The 26,885-nt window shown below is 44.4% G+C and overlaps 1 protein-coding gene across 1 annotated transcript in view; it reads right to left on the bottom strand.

The window, feature by feature from the left end:
- Window positions 1-26,885, bottom strand: part of LOC126354783 (uncharacterized) — a 234,009-nt gene that overhangs the window by 193,677 nt on the left and 13,447 nt on the right. The window lies entirely within an intron of this gene.

Below are 26,885 nucleotides of genomic sequence, written 5' to 3'. Positions count from 1 at the left end.
TTGCTACACCAAGAAAACATGCAGATGATAAAAGGGTATTCATTGGACAAATATATTATACTAGAACTGACATGTGATTACATTTTCACGCAATTTGGGTGCATAGTTCCTGAGAAATCAGTACCCAGAACAACAACCTCTGGCCGTCATCACGGCTTGATACGCTTGGGCATTGAGTCAAACATAGCTTGGACGGGGTGTACAGGTACAGCTGCCCATGCAGCTTCAACACGATACCACAGCTCATCAAGAGTAGTAACTGGCGTATTGCGACGAGCCAGTTGCCCAGCCACCATAGACTAGACGTTTTCAATTGGCGTGAGATCTGGAGAATGTGCTGGCCAGGGCAGCAGTCGAACACTTTCTGTATCCAGAAAGGCCCGTACAAGACCTGCAACATGCGATCGTGCATTATCCTGCCGAAATGTAGGATTTTGCCGGGATCGAATGAAGGGTAGAGGCACGGGTCGTAACACATCTGAAATGTAACGTCCACTGTTCAAAGTGCCGTCAATGCGAACAAGAGGGGATCGAGACGTGTAACCAATGACACCCTATACCATAACGCAGGGTGATAAGCCAGTATGGCGATGACAATACACGCTTCCAATGTGCGTTCACCGCGATGTCGCCAAACACGGATGCGACCATAATGATGCTGTAAACAGAATCTGGATTCATCCGAAAAAAATGACGTTTTGCCATTCGTGGACCCAGGTTCGTCGTTGAGTACACCATCGCAGGCGCTCCTGTCTGTGATGCAGCGTCAAGAGTAACCGCATTCATGGTCTCAGAGCTGATAGTCCATGCTGCTGCAAACGTCGTCGAACTGTTCGTGCAGATGGTTGTTGTCTTGCAAACATCCTCACCTGGACTCAGGGCTGCACGAACAGCCATGCGGATAAGATGGCTGTCATCTCGACTGCTAGTGATACGAGGCCGTGGGAATCCAGCACGGCGTTCCTTATTATCCTCCTGAGCCAACTGATTCCGTATTCTGCTAACAGTCACAGCAATGTCGCGATACGATGAACCGCAATAGCGATAGGCTACAATCCGACCTTTATGAAAGTCGGAAACGTGATGGTACGAATTTTTCTGCTTACATGAAGCATCACAACAACGTTTCACCAGGCAATGCCCGTCAACTGTTGTTTGTGTATGAGTAATCGGTTGTAAACTTTCCTCGTGTCAGCACGTTGTGGGTGTCGCCACCGGCGTCAACTTTGTGTGAATGCTCTGAAAAGCTAATCATTTTCATATCACAGCATCTTCTTCCTGTCGGTTGAATTTCGCGTCTGTAGCACGTCATCTTCGTTGTGTAGCAATTTTAATGGCCAGTAGTGTAATTTTGCTTGTTGTTGTTGTTGTTGTCTTCAGTCCTGAGACTGGTTTGATGCAGCTCTCCATGCTACTCTATCCTGTGCAAGCTGCTTCATCTCCCAGTACCTACTGCAACCCACATCCTTCTGAATCTGCTTAGTGTACTCATCTCTCGGTCTCCCTCTACGATTTTTACCCTCCACGCTGCCCTCCAATGCTAAATTTGTGATCCCTTGATGCCTCAAAACATGTCCTACCAACCGATCCCTTCTTCTAGTCAAGTTGTGCCACAAACTTCTCTTCTCTCCAATCCTATTCAATACCTCTTCATTAGTTATGTGATCTACCCATTTAATCTTCAGCATTCTTCTGCAGCACCACATTTCAAAAGCTTCTATTCTCTTCTTGTCCAAACTAGTTATCGTCCATGTTTCACTTCCATACATGGCTACACTCCAAACAAATACTTTCAGAAACGACTTCCTGATACATAAATCTATACTCGATGTTAACAAATTTCTCTTCTTCAGAAACGCTTTCCTTGCCATTGCCAGTCTACATTTTATATCCTCCCTACTTCGACCATCATCAGTTATTTTACTTCCTAAATAGCTAATCTCCTTCACTACTTTAAGTGTCTCATTTCCTAATCTAATTCCCTCAGCATCACCCGATTTAATTTGACTACATTCCATTATCCTAGTTTTGCTTTTGTTGATGTTCATCTTATATCCTCTTTTCAAGACACTGTCCATTCCGTTCAACTGCTCTTCCAAATCCTTTGCCGTCTCTGACAGAATTACAATGTCATCAGCGAACCTCAAAGTTTTTACTTCTTCTCCATGAATTTTAATACCTCCTCCAAATTTTTCTTTTGTTTCCTTTACTGCTTGCTCAATATACAGATTGAATAACATCGGGGAGAGGCTACAACCCTGTCTCACTCCTTTCCCAACCACTGCTTCCCTTTCATGCCCCTCGACTTTAATAACTGCCATCTGGTTTCTGTACAAATTATAAATAGCCTTTCGCTCCCTGTATTTTACCCCTGCCACCTTTAGAATTTGAAAGAGAGTATTTGCTTACGTAAGATATATATATTGCAACGACAAGGTTTCAGTTGTAATAAACTGCCGTGGACACGTGTTGCATTGTCCTGACGTGGTATTTATTACTGCTGACGTCGGGTGAGTACACGGACGCTCCACGGCTGACCTCGGTTGCTACAAATGACACGACCATCCCGGGAACGCCGAATAACAGGCGAGCGCAGTTGTAAACAGCGGACCATAGCTTCACACTGGTGCGTGACGCCGGATAACTTTGTTAATTGCGCGCTGGCTGTCACGGGTCAATAGCCGACCTGCTCGTTCGCAGTGGCGGCGTCGCGGACAAGATAGCACGTGTCCGCCGCCCAGGCCGCTGGTGGCCGGCGAGAGTGGTCCACGTGGCGGCGGCAGTAAGCTGAGAGTCGGTAGGCGATGACTCGTCATTCTTAATCATATTGCGACAGCCTTGGCTGTTTTGTATCTATTCGCTTCTGCTGCAAACGTTCTGCATGCCCATTTCAATATCTTCATTCCCTCCTTCCGAGTCTTATTAAGCTTGTCATTTAAGAGTTCTTTCAACCAACAGAGCAGTTAATTATTTTTATTCATTGTTTATTGTTTATCTTTTAAAAATTCCCGACTATTTCGACACCTCTTGCCGATAAATAAATACAGATGTCTTAAAAGTGTGTCTGACAGTTAGTACATGTTGGCTAGGCAGGTATGGCTCTATGACAAATGCAAGGTTATACACTGAAGAGCCAAAGAAACTGGTATAGCCCTACGTATTCAAATATACAGATATGTAAACAGGCAGAATACAGCGCCGCGGTAGGTAACGCCTACATAAGTCAACAAGCCTCTGGACCTGTTACTGCTGCTACAGTGGCAGCTTATCAAGATTTAAGTGAGTTTGAACGTGTGTTATAGTCGGCGCACGAGCGATGAGACACAACATCTCCGAGGTGGGGATTTTCCAGTACGGTCATTTCTCGAGTGGGTCGTGAGTATCAGGAAGCCTGCAAAACATCGAATCCTCATCATCAGTGCGGCCGGGGAAAGATCCTGCAAGAACGGAACCAAGTACGACTGAGAGAATCGTTTAACGTGACAGAAGTGCAATTCTTCCGCAAACTGCTGAATATTACATTGCGGGGCCATCAACAAGTGCCAGCGTTCGAACCATTCGTCCTCCTAAGAGAATCAAGGAGACGATGCGCCCTGTTAAGGACAATCTCGGCCTCAGCGTCCCTGGAGTTTATAATATACCCTGCGAGTGTGGAAGCAATTATGTAGGTGAGACTATTCGTACCGTTTCCAACCGCTGTGCAGAACACCAACGCCGTATTAAAAATAGTGAGCTGGAGAAATCGGCAATTGCGGAGCACAGCCTCACGAACAACCATAAAATATTAAAGAATGAGATTTTCACTCTGCAGCGGAGGGTGCGCTGATATGAAACTTCCTGGCAGATTAAAACTGTGTGCCCGACCGAGACTCGAACTCGGGACCTTTGCCTTTCGCGCGCAAGTGCTCTACCAACTGAGCTACCGAAGCACGACACACGTCCGCTACTCACAGCTTTACTTCTGCCAGTATCCGTCTCCTACCTTCCAAACTTTACAGAAGCTCTTCTGCGAACCTTGCAGAGCTTCTGTAAAGTTTGGAAGGTAGGAGACGGATACTGGCAGAAGTACAGCTGTGAGTAGGGGACGTGAGTCGTGCTTCGGTAGCTCAGTTGGTAGAGCACTTGCGCGCGAAAGGCAAAGGTCCCGAGTTCGAGTCTCGGTCGGGCACACAGTTTTAATCTGCCAGGAAGTTTCAACCATAAAATATTGTTCGATGAAACTAAAATTCTGTCCCATGCCTGCACGTACTGGGATTCTGTTATTAAGGAGGCTGTTGAAATAAGAATGAGCCAAAAGAACTTTAACCGCGATAGCGGATACCATCTGAGCTGTGCGTGGAAACGAGCGCTTGATGCAGAGAAGCAGCAGAGACGTTCCTTCCCAGGTTTACGTTCCAACGGAAGCGGTGGTGCCACCGGCGCACACGGTGACCCCGTCTGAGACAGCTGTACGTAATCGCTGACCAATCATAAGCCGACCAATCAGAAGCCGTCTTCGGGCTACATAGAGGCTACGACAGCAGCAGTGGAGACAGTCAGCTCCTGACGATAACGATGGAGGTAATCGTCGAAAGCTCGAGATTTTATCTAGAACTGACGCGGCAAGAATACCGAGAATGTTTTATACATAACTGCCGCCGCGAAAAACTTCGCTCCCACATTCAACGAAACAAACATTTCCGCTGGCCACCAAACTCCCCAGACATGAACATTATTCATCATATCTGGGATGCCTTGTAACGTGCTGTTCGGAAGAGATCTCCACCCCCTCGTACTCTTACGGATTTATGGACAGCCCTGCAGGATTCATGGTGTCAGTTCCCTCCAGCACTGCTTCAGACATTAGTCGAGTCCATGCCACGTCGTTTTTCGGCGGTTCTGCGTGCTCGCGCGGGCCCTACACGATATTAGGACATTACGTAGTGTACCGGTTCCTTTTTCTCTTTAGTGTAGAAGTTGGCATAACTAGGAGAAATATGGGTGCTACCTATAGGAAAATTAAAGAGACTTTCGGAGAAAAAAGAAGCAGTTGTATGAATATCAGTAGTTCATACAGGCCGCCGGTATTTCTTTAGTTTATAAACATTTTGTAATTAGCAAACAACGGAAAGCAGAAATGAATATGCAGACAGACTATGGAAGGGAATTAACACAGTATTATAGAAAGTAAAAGATGGGGAAAGGGGAGATACGATATTACGAGAAGAATCTGACAGAGCACTGAAAGTTGAATCAAGCTCGCTGGAGTTTACGACATTCCCTCACAATTACTGAGATCTTTGGAAAATACAGAGATGACAGAACTATTCCACCTGATGCGTGAGGTGTACGACGCTGGCGAAACACCGGGAAGTTCAAGAAGAATGTAAAAATTCCTATCTCAAAGTAGGTGTGTTCTAACAGTAGTGAAAATTATCGAACTATCTATTTAATAAGACATGGGTGCAAAATACTGACACAAATTATTTGCAGAAAAGTGGGAAAACTGCTAGACACCAATACCAGGGAATATTAGTTTGTGTTCCGAAAAATATAGGAACATTACTTATCTTAGAAGACAGGTTCAAGAAAGGTAAACCAACGTTTATAGAATTTGAACATTTAGCGAAAGCTTTTGACAATGTTGACTGGAATACACTCTTTGAAATTATAAATGTACCAGGAATTAAAAACAGGAAGCTAACGGTTGATTACAATTTGTAGAGAAACCAGACAGCAGTTATAAGAGTTGAAGGACATGAAAGCGAAGCCATAGATGATAAGGGGATGGGACAGTGTTGTAGCTTCTCCCCAGTGTTATTAGATCCCTACGTTGGCCAGTAAAGCAAACCAAGGAGAAATTTTGAAAGGGAATTACAGTTCAGCAGAAGTAATAGAACCTTTGAAATTTGCTATAACATTGCAATTTTATTCGTAACAGAAAAGGACTTGAGTTAACAACTCAGTGAGATGTATTATTTCTTAAAAAGAGGTTATTAGATGAACGTCAAAAAAAGTAAAACAAGGGTAGTGTAATGAGGTCGAATTAAATCAGATGATACTGAAGAAATTAGATTAGAAAATGAGACGTTAAAAGTAGCAGGTAAGTTTTGCCATTGGGGGCAGTAAGATAAATGATGATGTCCGATGTAGAGATGACGTAAAATGCAGACTGCCTATTGCACGAAGGCCGCGCGTCGTAGGAGGTAGAGGCGCTGTTTGAGGTCTGAGGCGTGTTGTCACGGCTCACGGAACATACGGCGCTTATAATTCCGGTCTTCTTCTAGTTCTTCTTTACCTTGTTCACTTTCTCTATGGGGTCAGCACTGTGAGAACTGAAGCTTGGTTAATAACAGTTGGTGACCGGATGTTCCTCCTGCCGCCGCCAATCACCCACTCCCACTCCACCCCTTCCTCCTCCCCCCACCCAATCCCACCCCCCTTCCGGACGGAATCTGTGTACCTCAACTGCCTGCCTCTGGGAAACCCCATTTTCAAGTGTGGGAACGTTCTCTAAATGCTGGCATAGCGGATATTTAAGGCACAACATGGGTACCAGCCCTGAATTTACCTATATGGATGCGGAAAACCGCATAAAAAGCACATCCAGGCTGGTCTGATTACCAGTCGCCGTTGTTAATCCTCGAGATAGAGAGACAGGCTCGCCTTCCAGAATCCCGGATACGGCGTGCTCTGTTAGTATATAATTCCAATTACCCGTCCGTCAGTAATGTTCCCTAACAACTAGTAAGTCAAATTATATAGAACTGTCTAAAGGGTAATTCGAGTAGATGACTTTGTCAATACACGTAAGCAGCATATAATTTCAATAAGTTACACCTGCTGTGCGGAGCGGGCTAGGTGTGTGGCTGAAATGTGAACGAAGGTGAATGACTTTAATTTACTTTGTTAAAGTGACATCCTCAACCTCTCGAAACTGTGTAATCCTACGCGCTCTATTTGTAATGCGCTCCGTGTGCATTTAGGCGCGTAGCCAAGAAAGGTTCAGTAACGCACCAGCAGGGATAGAAAGCCGCTAACTGCGAGCGATTTTCAGCACTAAGGAGACCTACAATTTTCTTTCGTTGTGTGTTCTGCTAGAGGGTACTGTCAATGAAGGTAGAACAATAAACATTGTTCTGCATATCTTGGTCAAAATGTTAATCTGAAACTAAAACTGATGGAGCAGTAATTGAAATGCAACATGTATATGTATTTCTGACACTGGATGCATACATGTAGTTGATGTACAGCTGGTACAAATTGTATTGTACCTCTCTCGTGGTATTAATTAGCAATGCAACACCGTCAATGGATGGGAAACTACTATCGCCACATTAGAATTAGATTGCTTAGATTAAAATGCCTTTGAGGTTAGCAATAAAATTCCTATCAGAATTAATTTTTAACATAACTTCATTCATGACTTTAAGTGCGTTGCAAGGGCGGACGAGTGATTGAAGATAGTGATAATGCACCGGTATAGACTTACACTCCTGGAAATGGAAAAAAGAACACATTGACACCGGTGTGTCAGACCCACCATACTTGCTCCGGACACTGCGAGAGGGCTGTACAAGCAATGACCACACGCACGGCACAGCGGACACACCAGGAACCGCGGTGTTGGCCGTCGAATGGCGCTAGCTGCGCAGCATTTGTGCACCGCCGCCGTCAGTGTCAGCCAGTTTGCCCTGGCATACGGAGCTCCATCGCAGTCTTAAACACTGGTAGCATGCCACGACAGCGTGGACGTGAACCGTATGTGCAGTTGACGGACTTTGAGCGAGGGCGTATAGTGGGCATGCGGGAGGCCGGGTGGACGTACCGCCGAATTGCTCAACACGTGGGGCGTGAGATCTCCACAGTACATCGATGTTGTCGCCAGTGGTCGGCGGAAGGTGCACGTGCCCGTCGACCTGGAACCGGACCGCAGCGACGCACGGATGCACGCCAAGACCGTAGGATCCTACGCAGTGCCGTAGGGGACCGCACAGCCACTTCCCAGCAAATTAGGGACACTGTTGCTCCTGGGGTATCTGCGAGGACCATTCGCAACCGTCGGTCCCGCACACCGTTAGGCCGTCTTCCGCTCACGCCCCAACATCGTGCAGCCCACCTCCAGTGGTGTCGCGACAGGCGTGAATGGAGGGACGAATGGAGACGTGTCGTCTTCAGCGATGAGAGTCGCTTCTGCCTTGTTGCCAATGATGGTCGTATGCGTGTTTGGCGCCGTGCAGGTGAGCGCCACAATCAGGACTGCATACGACCGAGGCACACAGGGCCAACACCCGGCATCATGGTGTGGGGAGCGATCTCCTACACTGGCCGTACACCTCTGGTGATCGTCGAGGGGACACTGAATAGTGCACGATACATCCAAACCGTCATCGAACCCATCGTTCTACCATTCCTAGACCGGCAAGGGAACTTGCTGTTCCAACAGGACAATGCACGTCCGCATGTATCCCGTGCCACCCAACGTGCTCTAGAAGGTGTAAGTCAACTACCCTGGCCAGCAAGATCTCCGGATCTGTCCCCCACTGAGCATGTTTGTGACTGGATGAAGCGTCGTCTCACGCTGTCTGCACGTCCAGCACGAACACTGGTCCAACTGAGGCGCCAGGTGGAAATGGCATGGCAAGCCGTTCCACAGGACTACATCCAGCATCTCTGCGATCGTCTCCATGGGAGAATAGCAGCCTGCATTGCTGCGAAAGTTGGATATACACTGTACTAGTGACGACATTGTGCATGCTCTGTTGCCTGTGTCTATGTGCCTGTGGTTCTGTCAGTGTGATCATGTGATGTATCTGACTCCAGGAATGTGTCAATAAAGTTTCCCCTTCCTGGGACAATGAATTCACGGTGTTCTTATTTCAATTTCCAGGAGTGTATTTTGCGAGTACAAATTTCTTAAGAATTTGGATACTGCAGTAAGAAATAACACAGTAGGCAACCCGCCTCTCTAGGTGTGGATATTTCTAAAAGGGCAATCACAGATGTTCGAGGAAAGTGACTCCGAAAAAACATTGGACAACAAAAGAAATACTTCAACGTTCGACGAAATGAGGAAGTACAGAAATGTTCAGGTAAAGAAAGTAGTACGGCAATATAAATTTGTTAGGGATGAAATACACTGAAGAACCAGAGAGGCCGGTACACATGCCTGATATCGTGTTGACCTGTCCGTAAATCCTTAGGAGTACGAGGGGGGAGATCTCTTCTGAACAGCACGTTACAAGGCACCCCAGGTACGTTCCATAATGTTAATGTCTGAGGAGTCTGGTGGCCAGCGGAAGTATTTCAACTCAGAAGAATGTTCCTGGAGCCACTCTGTAGCTATTCGGCACGTGTGGGGTTTCGCATTGTCCTGCCGGAATTGCCAAATTCTGTCGGAATGCACAATGAACATGAATGAATGCAGGTGATCAGAAAGGACGCTTATGTACGTGTCACCCGTCAGAGTCGTAAGTACACGTATCAGGGATCTCATACGACTCCAACTGCACACGCCCCACACTATTACAGAGCCTCCACTAGGTTGAACACTCCCCTACTGACATGCAGGGTCCATGGATTCATGAGTTTGTCTCCATACCAGAACATGCCCATCCGCTCGATGCCATTTAAAACGAACCTCGTCCCACCTGGAAACATGTTTCCAGTCATCAACAGTCCAATGTAGGTGTTTACGGGCCCAGGCGAGGCGTAAAGCTTTGTTGCGCAGTCATCAAAGGTACCTGGGTGGGCCTTCGGCAGCGAAAGCCCGTATCGATTATGTTTCGTTAAATGACTCGCACGCTGACACTTGCTGATGACCCAGAACTGAAATATGCATCCATTTGCGGAAGGGTTGTACTTCTGTCACGCTGAACGAGTCTCTTCAGTGGTCGTCAGTCCAATACTTTTCAAAGCGAACGTGTGCTCATTTGAACTGTTGTGGGCAGGCCGCTTAGTTATGTTAGTTAGCCGTTTGCTGACTTCTTCTAACGGTCAGAACTCCTTTTTTGGCACCTCTCTGTCAGCGCAAAGGGCATGTCAAACTTAGCACAGACAGCACTCGTACAGTGGACAGTGCCATCTTCCCGAAAATTATCAACCTTTGAATTAACTGCAATTTTTTTGAGTCATCAGTCTAGTGACCGGTTTGATGGAGACCTCCACGAATTCCCCTCTTGCGTCAATCTCTTCATTTCAGATTACCTCTTGCACCCTACTTTCTACATTATTTGCTGTCTTCCGCTATGGTTTTTGTCCTCTACAGTTCACTCAAGTACATGATGCCTTAACACATGTCCTATCATACTGTACCTTCTTCTTGTCAGTGTTTTCCATAATTAACTTTCTCTGCCGTTTCTGACGAGAAGCTCCTCATTCCTTACCTTATCAGTGCACCTTATATTCAACTTTCTTCTGCAGCATCACAGCTCAAACGTTCAGATTCTCTCCTATTCCGGTTTTCCCGCTGCCTGCGATTCACTACCATATACAGCTGTGCTCCCAAGGTACATTCGCAGATATTTCTGACTCAAATTAAGGCCTTTGTTTGATACCACAAGACTTCTCTTGGCCAGGAGACTCCTATTTGCTTGTGCTAATCTGCTTTTTAGGTCCTCCTGCTTCGTCCGCCATGATAGAATAATTCTCTAACTTCATCCGCTTTGTAATCATCAACTTTGATATTAAGTTTCTCGCTATTCTCATTTCTTTCGTCTGTTCTTCGAAACCCGTGATTTTAAGCCGTCATCACAGGAAGAGTTCTGCGTTACCGATTTTTTTTGCCATCATCATGCGTTCTCTGGCTGGTACAGTCAGTCTACAGACAACATGGCGCTACCATTTAGACGCCTGTTGACACAGTTTAACTGAGCACTAAAGGCAACAGAAGGTCGATAGAAGATTACCGATGAGTCGGAGAAACAGCTAATAGTCTTGCTGCCCGCTAGTCGACACGATCACATCACCCGGAATTATGACAGCAGCTCATAATTACTACTATATCCCTACGAAAGACCTGTCCACGCCGCCGGTAAGGTATTTTGCTCTTTGTACCGCCACGTATCATCATTTAATAGCTCTCTCGGTTACCCTCAATTACGTGTTTTATATCTATATTTGTACGTGTCTTCTGATTACTTATGTGCTAGATCTTTCGTTGACCGAGCGTTGTCTTTCGGTGCGATAATATCTAGTATCCACTCACTTTTGTCACTTATTGCAGCGCATTTTTAACTTGTGAGTCGTGCGAGCTTCACTATTAATGTATTTTTGAAATAAACAACTTTAGTTGTGTTTGTAATCGACATCTATTACAACAAAGTAGACCTATTTATTATATTATAGATTATGACGGAGCTCATAATTATTACTTTATCCCTACGAAAGACCTGTCCACGCCACCGGCAAGGTAATTTGCTCTTTGTACGGCCACGTATCATCATTTAATAGCTCTCTCGGTTACCCTCAATTACGTGTTTTATATCTATATTTGTACGTGTCCTCTGATTACTTATGTGCTAGATCTTTCGTTGACCGAGCGTTGTCTTTCGGTGCGATAATATCTAGTATCCACTCACTTTTGTCACTTATTGCAGCGCATTTTTAACTTGTGAGTCGTGCGAGCTTCACTATTAATGTATTATTGAAATAAACAACTTTAGTTGTGTTTGTAATCGACATCTATTACAACAAAGTAGACCTATTTATTATATTATAGATTATGACGGAGCTCATAATTATTACTTTATCCCTACGAAAGACCTGTCCACGCCACCGGCAAGGTAATTTGCTCTTTGTACGGCCACGTATCATCATTTAATAGCTCTCTCGGTTACCCTCAATTACGTGTTTTATATCTATATTTGTACGTGTCCTCTGATTACTTATGTGCTAGATCTTTCGTTGACCGAGCGTTGTCTTTCGGTGCGATAATATCTAGTATCCACTCACTTTTGTCACTTATTGCAGCGCATTTTTAACTTGTGAGTCGTGCGAGCTTCACTATTAATGTATTATTGAAATAAACAACTTTAGTTGTGTTTGTAATCGACATCTATTACAACAAAGTAGATCTATTTATTATATTATAGATTATGACGGCAGCTCATAATTACTACTATATCCCTACGAAAGACCTGTCCACGCCACCGGTAAGGTATTTTGCTCTTTGTACGGCCACGTATCATCATTTAATAGCTCTCTCGGTTACCCTCAATTACCTGTTTTATATCTATATTTGTACGTGTCCTGTGATTACTTATGTGCTAGATCTTTCGTTGACCGAGCGTTGTCTTTCGGTGCGATAATATCTAGTATCCACTCACTTTTGTCGCTTATTGCAGCGCATTTTTAACTTGTGAGTCGTGCGAGCTTCACTATTAATGTATTATTGAAATAAACAACTTTAGTTGTGTTTGTAATCGACATTTATTACAGCAAAGTAGATCTATTTATTATATTATAGATTATGACGGCAGCTCATAATTACTACTGTATCCCTACGAAAGACCTGTCCACGCCGCCGGCAAAGTAATTTGCTCTTTGTACGGCCACGTATCATCATTTAATAGCTCTCTCGGGTGCCCTCAATTACGTGTTTTATATCTATATTTGTACATGTCCTCTGATTACTTATGTGCTACATCTTTCCTTGACCGAGCGTTGTCTTTCGGTGCGATAATATCTAGTATCCACTCACTTTTGTCACTTATTTCAGCGCATTTTTAACTTGTCAGTCGTGCGAGCTTCACTATTAGTGAATTACTGAAATAAACAACTTTAGTTGTGTTTGTAATCGACCTCTATTACAGTAGAGCAGATCTACCCCTTTCAGTACTCATCATCGCACCCGGTCTATTCCATTGTGATTGTGAAGACCCAGTCGAGTCACGTAAAAAAGTAGAACATGAATTTATTCAGTACAGTGAGTAGACAAGAAGGAGCTCGTTCCTGAACAATACATGCTCAGATAGTCTGTTCAACAGCTTTCCATTGTCTCAACTTAAGCAAATTTACGTATATCAGGGACGCTAGTGGTAAATCAGTGATTGGACAGTAAACACCAGTCAGCACTTTTGTTTACGCGGCTAAATAACATTTTCACCAGCTGTCGCAGAACTGCCTGAGCTGATTACTAAACTAATTGCCCAGAGTACTCTTTCCTCACTGACGGGAAGCTAGCCAGCCATTAAGGAGGCGTTATTGGGTCGAGCTGTTCCCAGTCGCTAAAGTGCAAGCACCCGTAATAACATTAGCTGCGCCTCTCCAGGTGTGGGCGGCACAAAGATGGGAACATAACACGACAAGCAAAAAAATCGAATATAAAACACGTGCAGCTTTTAAGATGATACTTACCGCAAATACATTTATCGACCTAAAAGCGTCTGTAACCTGTGAAATTTCTGCAAATGTTTCCTCTTTTTCTATTGACTTTTCCAAATCTCAGTTATTACGTATTCCGCAACACAATTTTGTAGGCCATCGCCTTGTTTACAGAACAATGTTATACAACAATGAGCCTTAAACAATTGTGACCACTGCCCAAGACGAGACTGAATGACAACGGGGGCGCTGCGAGCATGTAACACTCTAGGGAAAGTACTGGGTGGCTATAATTGAAGTGTAGCTACTCAGAGACGCTGTAGTTATCGTATGGCGGCGAAACTTGATAGATACTGTAATGGTCTGTTTACTGAAATGATCTCAAATGGAATGATCAGATTATACATGTAACTGGTTAGGCGAACTCTAAATTGCGGTTTATTGGCAGAATCCTGAAGCGATGCAGTTCTTCAACAAAGGCATTACCTTACAATACGTTAGTTCGTCCAGTCTTGGAGTATTGTTCGTCTGTATGGGATCCATACCAGGTGGTCTGATTGAAGAGATTGAGAAGGTCCAAAAAAGAGCGGCAAGATTCCTGACTGGTACATTTCGCTATCGCAAGAGCGTTACAAATCTCATAGAAAGTTTGAAGTGGGACACACGTGCAGTTAGGCGGTGCGCTAAACAGAAGGGGCTGCTCACTAAATTCCGAAATGCCGACCTTCAACGAGGATGTAGAGCACATAATATTACCACCAACTTTTAAATCGCGCAATGATCGCCATCCAAAGATAAGGGAAATAAGAGCTCGTACTGAGGCGTTCAGACAGTCGTTTTTCCCTCGCGCGATCCGCAAGTGGAACAGACTTTGGCGCGAATTGTGCCCTCCACCACACACCGCTTGATGGCTAGAGGAGTATATATGTAGATGTAGAGTTAATGTGGAACCGATTTACGCAGGAAAAAAGTTAGTCCCAATTTTGGCCACTAGGTGCAAATCCAGCGCTGTGACTGCAAGACAGACGTATAGAAACAATTCCATGTGTAATGGATTACGAATCGAACTTAGGCAGGAACGGTCAAACAAGTGATAAAGACATAATAGTGATATTGTTATTAATCGCCAATTAAAAAATTTATACAATACTAGCACCAGAAACGTCGACGAGGTGCCGTATGTGAAAAAAGAAGTGGCCAAATGTTGCTCGCAGCAGTTCAGATGGAATCCGAGCAACGTTTTCCTGTGTACTGGCCTTCAGATCAGGTAGAGGTCGAACGTATCCCCTGTAAACGCGTTGTTTTAGATATCGCCAAAGCCAAGAGTGTCATGGATTCAGATCAGGCGATGTTGCAGACCATGTTTCTGGACAATCTCTAGAGATAAAACGTTCGTGGAAGGTTGTATTAAGCAGATCTTTCACTGTGCAGACAGCATGAGGAGTTACCTTATCTTGCATGAAAGGAGCGGTTTCCACACAGTTGAGCTCTTTCGGAATCATGTGCTGTACAATGAGGTCTCAATAACATGCGGACACCACGGAACGCCTCACAGACCTATGATTGTAATGTTTCCAAAGAAGAACGGACCGAGAGTAAAAGCGCTTCTCAATCCACACCACATAGTCACATAAAGCGAGTGCAGTGGCTCTCGGTACACATACGCAGTTTAAACGATAACCCAAATTCGGCAGCCTCATCAGTCCGTAGAATATTGCCTGACCACATATCACCAACAGGTACCGAAGAGGAAACTGCTGCGGATCATGAGGTTTCAGTTGCTCCACCGTCTGACTCTTGTACGGACACCAGTGTAAAATAGACCGCAGAAAGTTCCGTACTGTTGACCATGGTACAGGAAGTTCTCGTCACAGTGCACGAGCACTACCACAACCCTCTTCCAAGTGCCACACCAAGTTAGCCGGTGTTTTCGAATTTCATTGTCATCTTTTGTACAGCGTGTAATGACATCGAGATCTTCCTCAGACTTTTCAATCGACGATGTTCTCTCAATACAGCACAGTAATTGCTGCTGTTCACATGAAACAGCTTCACTAATAGGGCACAGTCCACTTGTGGCTAGCCATACCGTTAACTCGAATCAAGACTCGTCAAGTGACAGCGTCGATGACATGCCCATCCGGAAAACGAATTAGAGAGGCAATACTAGCTCAGAGGATGGTATTAGAAAGGCGAATTGGAGTTAATAGGAAAACCTACTTGACTTTTGTAGATTTACGAAAAGCGTTTGACATTGTTAATTGGAAATTGTTACTACGAACAATGAAGGAAATAAATCTTGATTGGAGGGACAGAAGATTAATCTGGAACCTGTATAAAAGGCAGGAAGCAGAGATAGAAGTGATTGGTGGGAAGAAAAAGCAAAAATAAGGAGGGAGTAAGACAAGGATGCCCATTATCACCACATTTGTTCAACTTTTTTTATTGAAAAACCATTGAAAAATAGAAAAGAATAACCAAAAGAAGTAAATTTAACGGGGAACCAATACACTGTATCCGTTTTGCTGACACTGTAAAGAAAATGAGTTTATGTTGCTAAAATTTGCCAAAATCCTAAGAGAATTTAATCTAAAAATAAATAAGAAGAAAACAAAAACTATGGTAGTAGGGAAGACAAAAGAAAATGGTGAAATTAATATTAAACTAGAAGACAATGTTCTAGAGCAGGTGGAGAACTTCTCTTATTTGGAGAGCACAATCACTGAAGACAATAAATGTATCACAGATATAAAGAGAAGAATAGCCTTGGCGAAGCAAGCTTTCCAAAATAAAAGATTTTACTAACAGACAATCATATAAGCCTAGAATGTAGGAAAAATTTTGTCTGGAGGGTCTTAACATACGGATGTGAAGCGTGGACTGTGGGAAAGGCAGAGAAAAAGAAACTGGAAGCAATGGAAATGTGGATGTGGAGAAGAATGACGAAAATAAGCTGGGTAGATAGAAAAAGTAATGAACAGGTCTTGAGAGAAATGAATGAGAACAGAACATTGCTAAATTATATAGGGAGAAGAAAATTAAAAAAAAATATAGGGCACATAATGTGACACAACCAGTTCCTAAACAATGTATCTGAAGGAAAAGGTTTAGGGAAAAAACCAAGAGGCAGGCCAAGAGCTACGTATTTTAATTACATCAAAGAAGATATGCAAATAAAATCGTATGAAGAATTGAAGAGGAAAACAATGGAAAGAGGGACATGACTAAATTGACAAGGCATAGCCTTTGGTTTGTGATGATATAAATTGCATTTTATAGGTAATAAAAATTAGTTAATCGAATAACTTCTGCGCTTTTATTTAACCAAAGTAGGTACTGATCATGCACAAGCATAAAAAATATGTGTAATTGTTGTTGTTATTTAGCACACACTAGAACATTCTTCATGATGAGTAAAGGCAAGATCTTCCTGTTATCAGAGGTAAGTGCGAAGGTTGTTCATGAACGATAGGTACTTCTTTATACAAGCCTTACGAAGTATAGAAGTGGTGTTTGAAATGTTTTATATTTTCCCTCTATTTTGGAGAAATTGCGTTTTCTAGCGCTAAACGATAAGTCTGCATTTTTTGTGTTTTTCTACAACATCTCTCTGTTTCATATCGCAAAATGCAAGGCCTTACCGAGAGAAGTTCACGAAACTTTATTAGACTGTTTTTGCTCATCCACACTATAGCACGGATCTCGCACCTTCCTACTTCCCTCTGTTTGGAGCAGTGAGAGATGCACTTTCGCGGGAAGCAGCATGTAGATGAAGGGGGGGGGGCGGATTACTGACTCAGCAGGACGTTGGCTCGGAGTCGACCAGTGCAGAGGTACCATTCGGGCATACAGGCCGTCTCAGTAAGCTCCCGTAAGGACGTCGCACGGAACAGATATTATATTGAAAAATAGGCTTTTGTAGCCAAAAGAGTGGGGAGTAATATGGTGAGTTGCAATACTGAATAAAATCAACCTTCTTTCAGAAAAAAATGTGTTGCTTTGCTTATTGAACACTCCTCGTAAATGTTCAAATAAACTCTCACTATCTGCCCCGTTAGAATCTATGTCGTTGTTGTTGTTGTTGTTGTGGTCTTCAGTCCTGAGACTGGTTTGATGCAGCTCTCCATGCTACTCTATCCTGTGCAAGCTTCTTCATCTCCCAGTACCTACTGCAACCTACATCCTTCTGAATCTGCTTAGTGTATTCATCTCTTGGTCTCGCTCTAAGATTTTTACCCTCCACGCTGCCCTCCAGTACTAAATTGGTGATCCCTTCATGCCTCAGAACATGTCCCACCAACCGACTTCTAGTCAAGTTGTGCCACAAACTCCTCTTCTCCCCGATTCTGTTCAATACCTACTCATTAGTTATGTGATCTACCCACCTAATCTTCAGCATTCTTCTGTAGCACCACATTTCGAAAGCTTCTATTCTCTTCTTGTCTAAACTATTTATCGTCCATGTTTCACTTCCATACATGGCTACATTCCATACAAACACTTTCACTGACACTTAAATCAACAGTCGATGTTAACAAATTTCTCTTCTTTAGAAACGCTTTCCTTGCCATTGCCAGTCTACATATTATATCCTCTCTACTTCGACCATCATCAGTTATTTTGCTCCCCAGACAGCAAAACTCCTTTATTACTTTAAGTGTCTCATTTCCTAATCTAATTCCCTCAGCATCAACCGACCTAATTCGACTACATTCCATTATCGTCGTTTTGCTTTTGTTGATGTTCATCTTATACCCTCCTTTAAAGACACTGTCCATTCCGTTCAACTGACCTTCCAAGGCCTTTGCTGTCTCTGACAGAATTACAGTGTCATCGGTGAACCTCAAAGTTTTTATTTCTTCTCCATGAATTTTAATAGCTACTCCGAACTTTTCTTTTGTTTCCTTTGCTGCTTGCTCAATATCCAGATTGATATATAAGCAGAGAAATAACTTTTAACCACAAAGGAATTATATCGGAAATAAATCACTGTGCCAGTAAACAGGGTCTTGTGGCATTTAATTGAGATACGATCTTGGGAAAACGAGGCAGTCTGACTCGTATTCGGGAGCCGCAGTCACGATTTTTAGGCTTATTAAGTAATACTTCCGTGAGATTCCTATTTTATGCCTGTGATAGTACTGTTTCACTCGATATAAACTTTTTTTTTTCACCACACGCTTGGGAACTGGAGGCTGAAACAAATTCTATCAAACTCAGTCATTCGTATGGAAAGGAACCGCCACATACTGAAGCTAAGTTGGTGGCAAAATGTCGTTTTTCCATGCCGGGGGCCACGAAGGCGGGGAAATTCGATCAGGTGTAATCGCGTTACGGGGGCGGTCGGCGGTCTTTGCCCACGCTTAACAGCTTCCGGCCAGCGGCCAGCAGGTCAGATCGCGTCTGAGCCCGATAGCCCTACCTGTCCAGGCGCTGCCCCAGCGGCCGATGGCGACGATGCAAAGAGATCTACCCTCGCGTTATGTCGGTACTATGCCGCCAAAGCGAACCGAAGACGTGACCGAGGAGGCAGCACCGTCGCGATACGGCCGTGACACGGGGACGGACGTAGTGACAACGTACACTCTGGCAGTATTCTTAGAAGCGGAAAGCTATCTTTAGCTGCACTTCTTTACCTTGTTCCTTGACCTCCAGAAGACGTTCGAATGGCGTCCAATGAACAGAATTCGAGGGTGCAGAATATTATACCGGCTATATGATTGGAGAAAAGAATTCCTACTAAAAATGTAGAGTGTGTTATTCTTTACCCTGAGGAATGTTTAGATGTAAGAATAATTTCGGGCATACACTAAAGGAGTGTTATAGGACTATTGCTTCTCATACTTAACACAAATTACGTAGTGGATAATGTTATGAGTTAGATGAGGGTAGTAAGCAAAAAGCCTGGATTCGAGTCTCGGGCGCAGCACAGATTTTAATTCACTTCTTCGGGTTCCAACTTCACCGTAGATCAATGAGAGACTTAAATGTCTCAGGGAAAATTTAATTTAAGATCTATACGTTCACATTTAGTACAGTACCCATTACGTCCAATGCTGGGGTGCTATACCAACGTCGGAGAACCCTCGTAATAGTGACAATATGAGGGGAGAAATGGAGCTTGTGTTGGGGAGGGCATTTGACTTGTGCAGTTCGTGCAGCTATATGCAGCATAAGGGTGTGGTGGTGTAATGGTGAGCATATCTGCCCACTAAGCAAGAAACCTGGGTTCAAGTCTCGGCCACAGTACCGACTTTAATTCCCTTTTTCAGCTTCCAACTTTATCGTAGATAAATTAGAGACTTAAAACTCTCAGGGAAAATTTGATTTAAGATCAAATAGTTTCGTTTCCTCTTGCTCTGCGAGTGCACATTCTTTATTCTGCCTTCATTTTCAAAACTGACTCGTTTCCACACGATGTGTTGGGCTAAATTTCAGACGTCTTTCCTGCTTCTCATGTAGTAAAACATTGTGACACTGTTGATGGCTATCGTTTTTTTAGATAGGGATGTTAAGCACATCCACCACCCTGTTGATAACGAGACTTATAGGTAACATGCTTTGCTGTGTTGCTGTCTCTCGCTTTTCCCTCATCATAATGAACAACACACCATTTCTCTCTACACGTCACTATCAGTCACTGCCGCTAAATAGATACGGATCTGATGGGCAAACGACCAACATTGCACCCAGTACAAAGGCTTGCCCCATGCAAGGTAATTCATATGTCCTCTTCAAACTTGTTCACCTTGCAATGAGACCTTTAGTAGTGGGACGAAGTATGTATGAGCACAGTTTGTTAGTGAGGGTTGCCTACATCAGAGGCAGGTATCCCCTCAGGGGCAAACCTGTTAAGTGCTTTTCTATGTCAGCCTATTGTTCTCCTTTGATTGACAGGTGCATAACCTATTGTTCAGCTACGTGCTTTGCCATGTCACTGCACTTAACCTTTTGGCCCACCACCCCACCCTCTCCCCCCTCCCCCCTCACTGCTACAGGTACACTTTCACATCTGAGTTAACCTATTGTTCTGTTAAATGCTTTTCCATGTTACACCCATTTCCCTTTGATTGACAGGCACTTAACCTATTGTCACCCCATCCCCAACCCCCCATCCACTCTCCCCCTCACCCCTTGCTACTATAGGTACACTTTCAGGTCTGAGTTATTCGAATAGGCCCCTCTCTCACTCTTATCAATTTCACTGACTACTTCATTAAATTTACCCTACTGCCCTCCCACCCCCTCCCCCTCCCCCTCCCCTCCACCTCCCCCCTCGCTTCTACAAGCACACTTTCAGGTCTGAGTTATTTGAATAGGCCCCTCTCTCATTCTTATCAGTTTGGTTGACTACTTAATTAAATTGATTAATTACTTAAACTCTCTGCTGAGAGGGGGTTGTGGGAGGGGAAGGGGATAGGGTGTGGGACAATAGGTTAAGTTCAATGATATGGAAAAGCACTTAGCAGAACAATAGGTTAAGTACTGGTCAGCCGAAGGAGAGCAATAGGCTGACACGGAAAAGCTCTTAACAGGTTTTCCCCTGAGGGCATACCTGCCCCTGCTGTAGGCAACCCTCACTAACAAACTGTGCTTGTACATACTTTGTCCCACTACTACCATTTGTATCAGAAGTGCCACAGTATAAAGTGCACTTCAAAAACTCAGACTGTGCATGCAAAACCTTCCTGATACACTTACCACAACGAGTGAAATGTCTGTAGGCAATCGACATACTAAAGAGCATTAACTTCACGTTCAGAGGTTTAACGCTCGAGCCTATAGACAGCAATAGAACCGAGCAACATGCAGTTTCCATAATGGTCGCAATGTTAATGAGGTGGCATTCACAGAGAGGAAAAAATAATAATCCGCTCCTCTGGAATCGATTGCTCGCAGTTAAAATCTCGGCAGCGGTCTACGTCCGCAGAAAAAAGGCCGCAATCAAAGTGACGGCGCCAGTAGAAGGGCGTCGTGGGCACCTTCCACTGCCTGGAACCACCAGGGGCAGGACTGACGCAGAAGTACACAGAAACAGGAAGCAGAACTCAAAAAGCGCAGGTGTCGTGGACAAAGCCAGGGGACATTAACCAGCACAAGTACGTTTCACATGACTTTGCTCGTTGTAAATATATGAACAGAAGTACGTCTGTTATAAATCACACCCTGTATTTTTTATTCACCAGTACGTATCCTCTCTTCAAGATCTGTTCAAAAACGTATCACAGCGTACAATTCACGTAAACACTGAGTTAATAAAAACGTAAAACAAAAATGACTTTGACTCTACACTCACACAGAGCAGGTATCCAGGGAGAAGTAACTCGTTCATTCGCTGGCGTTAACAGTAAACAAATGGAAACACAAAATATTGGATTTCAATGTTGTGGTAATCAGTCTCACAACAACTACCTTGCTTTGACATAATATCAAAATTTCTTAGGATTTTCTGCCAAGTCAGTACATAGAACTTTAAGTTCGAATTCATTGAACGCCTCTCGCATAGCCCTCCTCACACTACATTTCGCTTCGCGTAATTTTTGTTTGTCTGCAAGGCTTTGGCTATGTTTATGTTTGCTGTGAAGTTCCCTTTGCTTCCGCAGCAGTTTTCTAACTCGGTTGTTGTACCACGGTGGCTCTTTCCCATCTCTTACGATCTTGATTAGCACATACTCATCTAACGCATGGTTTTGAACTTTGTCCACTGATACTCAACACTATCTGTACTTGACACAAAACTTTTGTGTTAGGCCGTCACATACTTTGTAATCTGCTTTTCGTCACTTTTGCTAAACAGAAAAATCTTCCTACCTTTTGTAATATTTCTATTGACGGCTGAAGTCATCGATGCAGTAACCGCTTTATGATCGCTGATGCCCTGTTCTGCATTAACTGTTTCAAATAGTTCGGGTCTGTTTGTCACCAGAAGGTCTAATATGTTATCGCCACGAGTCGGTTCTCTGTTTAACTGCTCAAGGTACTTTTCAGATAAAGCACTTTAAAAAATTTCACTGGAGTCTTTGTCCCTGCCACCCGTTATGAACGTTTGAGTGTTCCAGTCTATATCCGGCAAATTAAAATCTCCACCCAGAACTATAACATGGTGGTGAAATCTGCTCGAAATATTTTCCAAATTATTCTTCAGGTGCTCAGCCACAACAGCTGCTGAGCCCGGGGGCCTATAGAGACATCCAATTACCATGTTTGAGCCTGCTTTAACCGTGACCATCACCCAAATCATTTCACATTACACACTACCATGTGGCGTCAGTTGGGTTCGGTATGTAGAGGCTTATGGTCAGCACATCGTTCTACCAATCATTGTCAGCCTTCATACCGTGGAAGTGCTACTTTTCACTCTCGTAGTTGGTAGGTAGGCACTACGAGGTTGAGACAGCCCCGTTCAGGTAAAGAGTAAAATCTTTGGCAGTAACGGGAATTCACCCTGCATCTTCCGCGTTGGTATCTGACGCGGTCAGCACTCTGCTACGAAGACGGACTATTGTAAGTAATCTCTGTACATTAAAGAAACTTTCTGAATGACTCCTCATCGTCCAGCCCCGACCGCTAAGGACAGAAATTTGAAATTTGGAGAGGGTGATGAGCGTATATGGTAGCAATCGCTTCAGAAGCGATTTTTTTAAATTCCACTTCTAAGGGGGTCAGACAGAAGGTGAAAAATGTTATGAAAATCTGTTTGTGTAAAGGTAATTTTGATGCTAGAATTACGAAAACTGGAATTTGGTTTCTCGATCAGAAATTTTAAAAATATATATTTCAGCACTTTTGGAAATGCTCTATGGGATAAAATAGCGGGCAAAAATTTATTTCTAAAATAAATCATTATTAATAACTACTAATGGATGTTTGAAGCTACAGTGTGAAATGTAATATTTGACATCTCGGCTAGAAATTAAAAAAAAAATGCTTGTTTCAGGAGATGAAAGTTTTTATGGAATTATTTCATGACACAACATTTCTAAAGTGAATCTTCTCGGTTAGAAATAACGAAATAGTGGTTCAGTGGTGTTTTACTTATTTGTTTATTTATCTATTTACTTATTTATTTTGTAAATTCAACTCCTAAGGCGATGAAAGTGAGGATGAAAATTTTTGTGAAAACATTTCGTTGTATTAAAATACAATTAAAGCTAAATCAATGGAAATAGGTGTTGGACTTCTAAAGAAATATATGTTATAGGATTAAAGTTTTTGTGGGAAATTCACCACAGGAACGCAAAAGGCAGGATTAACAAATGGTTCAAATGGCTCTGAGCACTATGGGACTCAACTGCTGTGGTCATAAGTCCCCTAGAACTTAGAACTACTTAAACCTAACTAACCTAAGGGCATCACACACATCCATGCCCGAGGCAGGATTCGAACCTGCAACCGTAGCAGTCGCACGGTTCCGGACTGCGCGCCTAGAACCGCGAGACCACCGCGGCCGGCCAGGATTAACAAAGAGTTCTGTCACCAGCTACCAGAACCGCTTTTCGGTTAGAAGTATGTTAGAAAATGATCATGCTTCTATTGCTGTAATTAGGGTGGCATTCGCTTCGGAACTGTTCCAGAGATTCGACAGGCAGTAAACAGCACCATCAACAGAACAAGTTCTGCTAACTGTATACTACGCCTTCCACATCGCTGGCAACGGGTTCTACACAACTCTGGTGACTACTTTGGAGGACAGTAACAGGTGCAAAGATGTAACTCTTTTGTATAGGTTGTGAATAAATAGTTGCCACTATTTAAGTTGGAACCCTCGTACCATCTACTCCTTAAATAGGAGAGGAGATACATTACTGTGCGATTACGTTATTGAAAAAAAACATTGAAAATGGTAACAATCGTAAAACACCCAGAAGTAACCATCTAGAGTGAGTTGAATTGGAATGACCGCGTAAAACTAACTGTAGGAGATGGTTGAGTTCATTGAAGGAATCTTGAGGAAATGTTATTCATCCACGATAAAAGGTCCTTTTACGAGCGATTGTTGGGTATTGTTCATCACTATGAGACACTTACCAAGCAGGATTAATACAAGGATGTGGATGATCCAACGAAGAACAGTACGTCTTTCACAGGTTCGTTTAGTAATCGCGATAACGTTACAGGGACACTCAACAAACTACAGTGGCTGTCGCTATAAGAGAAGCGTTGCGTAGTACGGAGAAGGTCGGCGTTGAAATTCCACGGGAGGACGTTCGAAGAAGAGGCGGGCAACATATTACGTCCTCCCACGTATGCCTCGCGAAATGGCGACGATAAAAAAATCAGGCAAATTAGACTCTATATATATATGAAGATAGTAACTGTTCTCGAAAGATCAGATACCATTAATGACCGTGCAGCTTCTCTAGAATAAATGATAATTAATGTTTTTTGCTAATGTCATTTTGTTCTTTTTCTTTCGATGCATTTGCTCGAGGCGGATGTCGCAAGACACCTGTTTAAGTTCGTCGTTGATCCATTAACTCTTTTTTTTTTTTATTACAGAGGGCAGCTACCCCTCTGACCGAACACTCTGAGCTACCGTGCCGGCTTCCATCTGAGGCACGGACGACGCAGATGAATAGCGCGACTGCAGGGATTTATCCCTTGCACGCTTCCCGTGAGACCCACATTCCCAACTGTCCACAATCTACACTCCTGGAAATGGAAAAAAGAACACATTGACACCGGTGTGTCACCACCATACTTGCTCCGGACTCTGCGAGAGGGCTGTACAAGCAATGATCACACGCACGGCACAGCGGACACACCAGGAACCGCGGTGTTGGCCGTCGAATGGCGCTAGCTGCGCAGCATTTGTGCACCGCCGCCGTCAGTATCAGCCAGTTTGCCGTGGCATACGGAGCTCCATCGCAGTCTTAAACACTAGTAGCAATCCGCGACAGCGTGGACGTGAACCGTATGTGCAGTTGACGGACTTTGAGCGAGGGCGTATAGTGGGCATGCGGGAGGTCGGGTGGACGTACCGCCGAATTGCTCAACACGTGGGGCGTGAGGTCTCCACAGTGCATCGATGTTGTCGCCAGTGGTCGGCGGAAGGTGCACGTGCCCGTCGACCTGGGACCGGACCGCAGCGACGCACGGATGCACGCCAAGACCGTAGGATCCTACGCAGTACCGTAGGGGACCGCACCGGCACTTCCCAGCAAACTAGGGACACTGTTGCTCCTGGGGTATCGGCGAGGACCATTCGCAACCGTCGGTCCCGCACACCGTTAGGCCGTCTTCCGCTCAACATCGTGCAGCCCGCCTCCAGTGGTGTCGCGACAGGCGTGAATGGAGGGACGAATGGAGATGTGTCGTCTTCAGCGATGAGAGTCGCTTCTGCCTTGGCGCCGTGCAGGTGAGCGCCACAATCAGGACTGCATACGACCGAGGCACACAGGGCCAACACCCGGCATCATGGTGTGGGGAGCGATCTCCTACACTGGCCGTACACCTCTGGTGATCGTCGAGGGGACACTGAATAGTGCACGATACATCCAAACCGTCATCGAACCCATCGTTCTACCATTCCTAGACCGGCAAGGGAACTTGCTGTTCCAACAGGACAATGCACGTCCGCATGTATCCCGTGCCACCCAACGTGCTCTAGAAGGTGTAAGTCAACTACCCTGGCCAGCTAGATCTCCGGATCTGTCCCCCATTGAGCATGTTTGGGACTGGATGAAGCGTCGTCTCACGCGGTCTGCACGTCCAGCACGAACGCTGGTCCAACTGAGGCGCCAGGTGGAAATGGCATGGCAAGCCGTTCCACAGGACTACATCCAGCATCTCTACGATCGTCTCCATGGGAGAATAGCAGCCTGCATTGCTGCGAAAGGTGGATATACACTGTACTAGTGCCGACATTGTGCATGCTCTGTTGCCTGTGTCTATGTGCCTGTGGTTCTGTCAGTGTGATCATGTGATGTATCTGACCCCAGGAATGTGTCAATAAAGTTTCCCCTTCCTGGGACAATGAATTCACGGTGTTCCTATTTCAATTTCCAGGAGTGTACATACGTAATGCAGCTAATAGATATCTGCCCATCCACTCATTACTCGCGCACACTACTATGACGACTCTAGAGAAGCTGCACTCTCATCAGTGGTGTCTGTTCTTTCGAGAATAGTTACTATCTACATATATATAGTTGAAGGCTATCCAGCCATTGTCCTTCGTCTGTGAGAATGCGCACAGCTTGCCCGAAGTCTTACAGGAACCGTCACCTTAGTGTGAGCGAGTAATGAGTAGATGGGAAAATATCTATTGACTACTTTACGTATGTAGATGGTGGACTATCGGGAATGTGGGTCTCACGGGAAGCGTGCAAGGGATAAGTCCCTGCAGTCGCGCTATTCATCTGTGTCGTCCGTGGCTCAGATGGATAGAGAATCTGTCATGTAAGCAGGAGATCCCGGGTTCGAATTCCGGTCGGGGCACTGATTTTCAGCTGTCCCCATAGACGTATATCAACGACACCTGTCGGCGGCTGTGAGTTTCAAAGTTAACATAAAATTAGACTCTATACGGAAGTGTATTTACAGTAGTTGCTCCCACGCACCATTCGCACCCTCTATTAAAT

Source organism: Schistocerca gregaria, chromosome 3, assembly GCF_023897955.1.
Source record: "Schistocerca gregaria isolate iqSchGreg1 chromosome 3, iqSchGreg1.2, whole genome shotgun sequence".
In the NCBI taxonomy this organism is placed as follows: Eukaryota; Metazoa; Arthropoda; class Insecta; order Orthoptera; family Acrididae; genus Schistocerca; species Schistocerca gregaria.
This window is presented reverse-complemented; position numbering and strand designations above follow the sequence as displayed.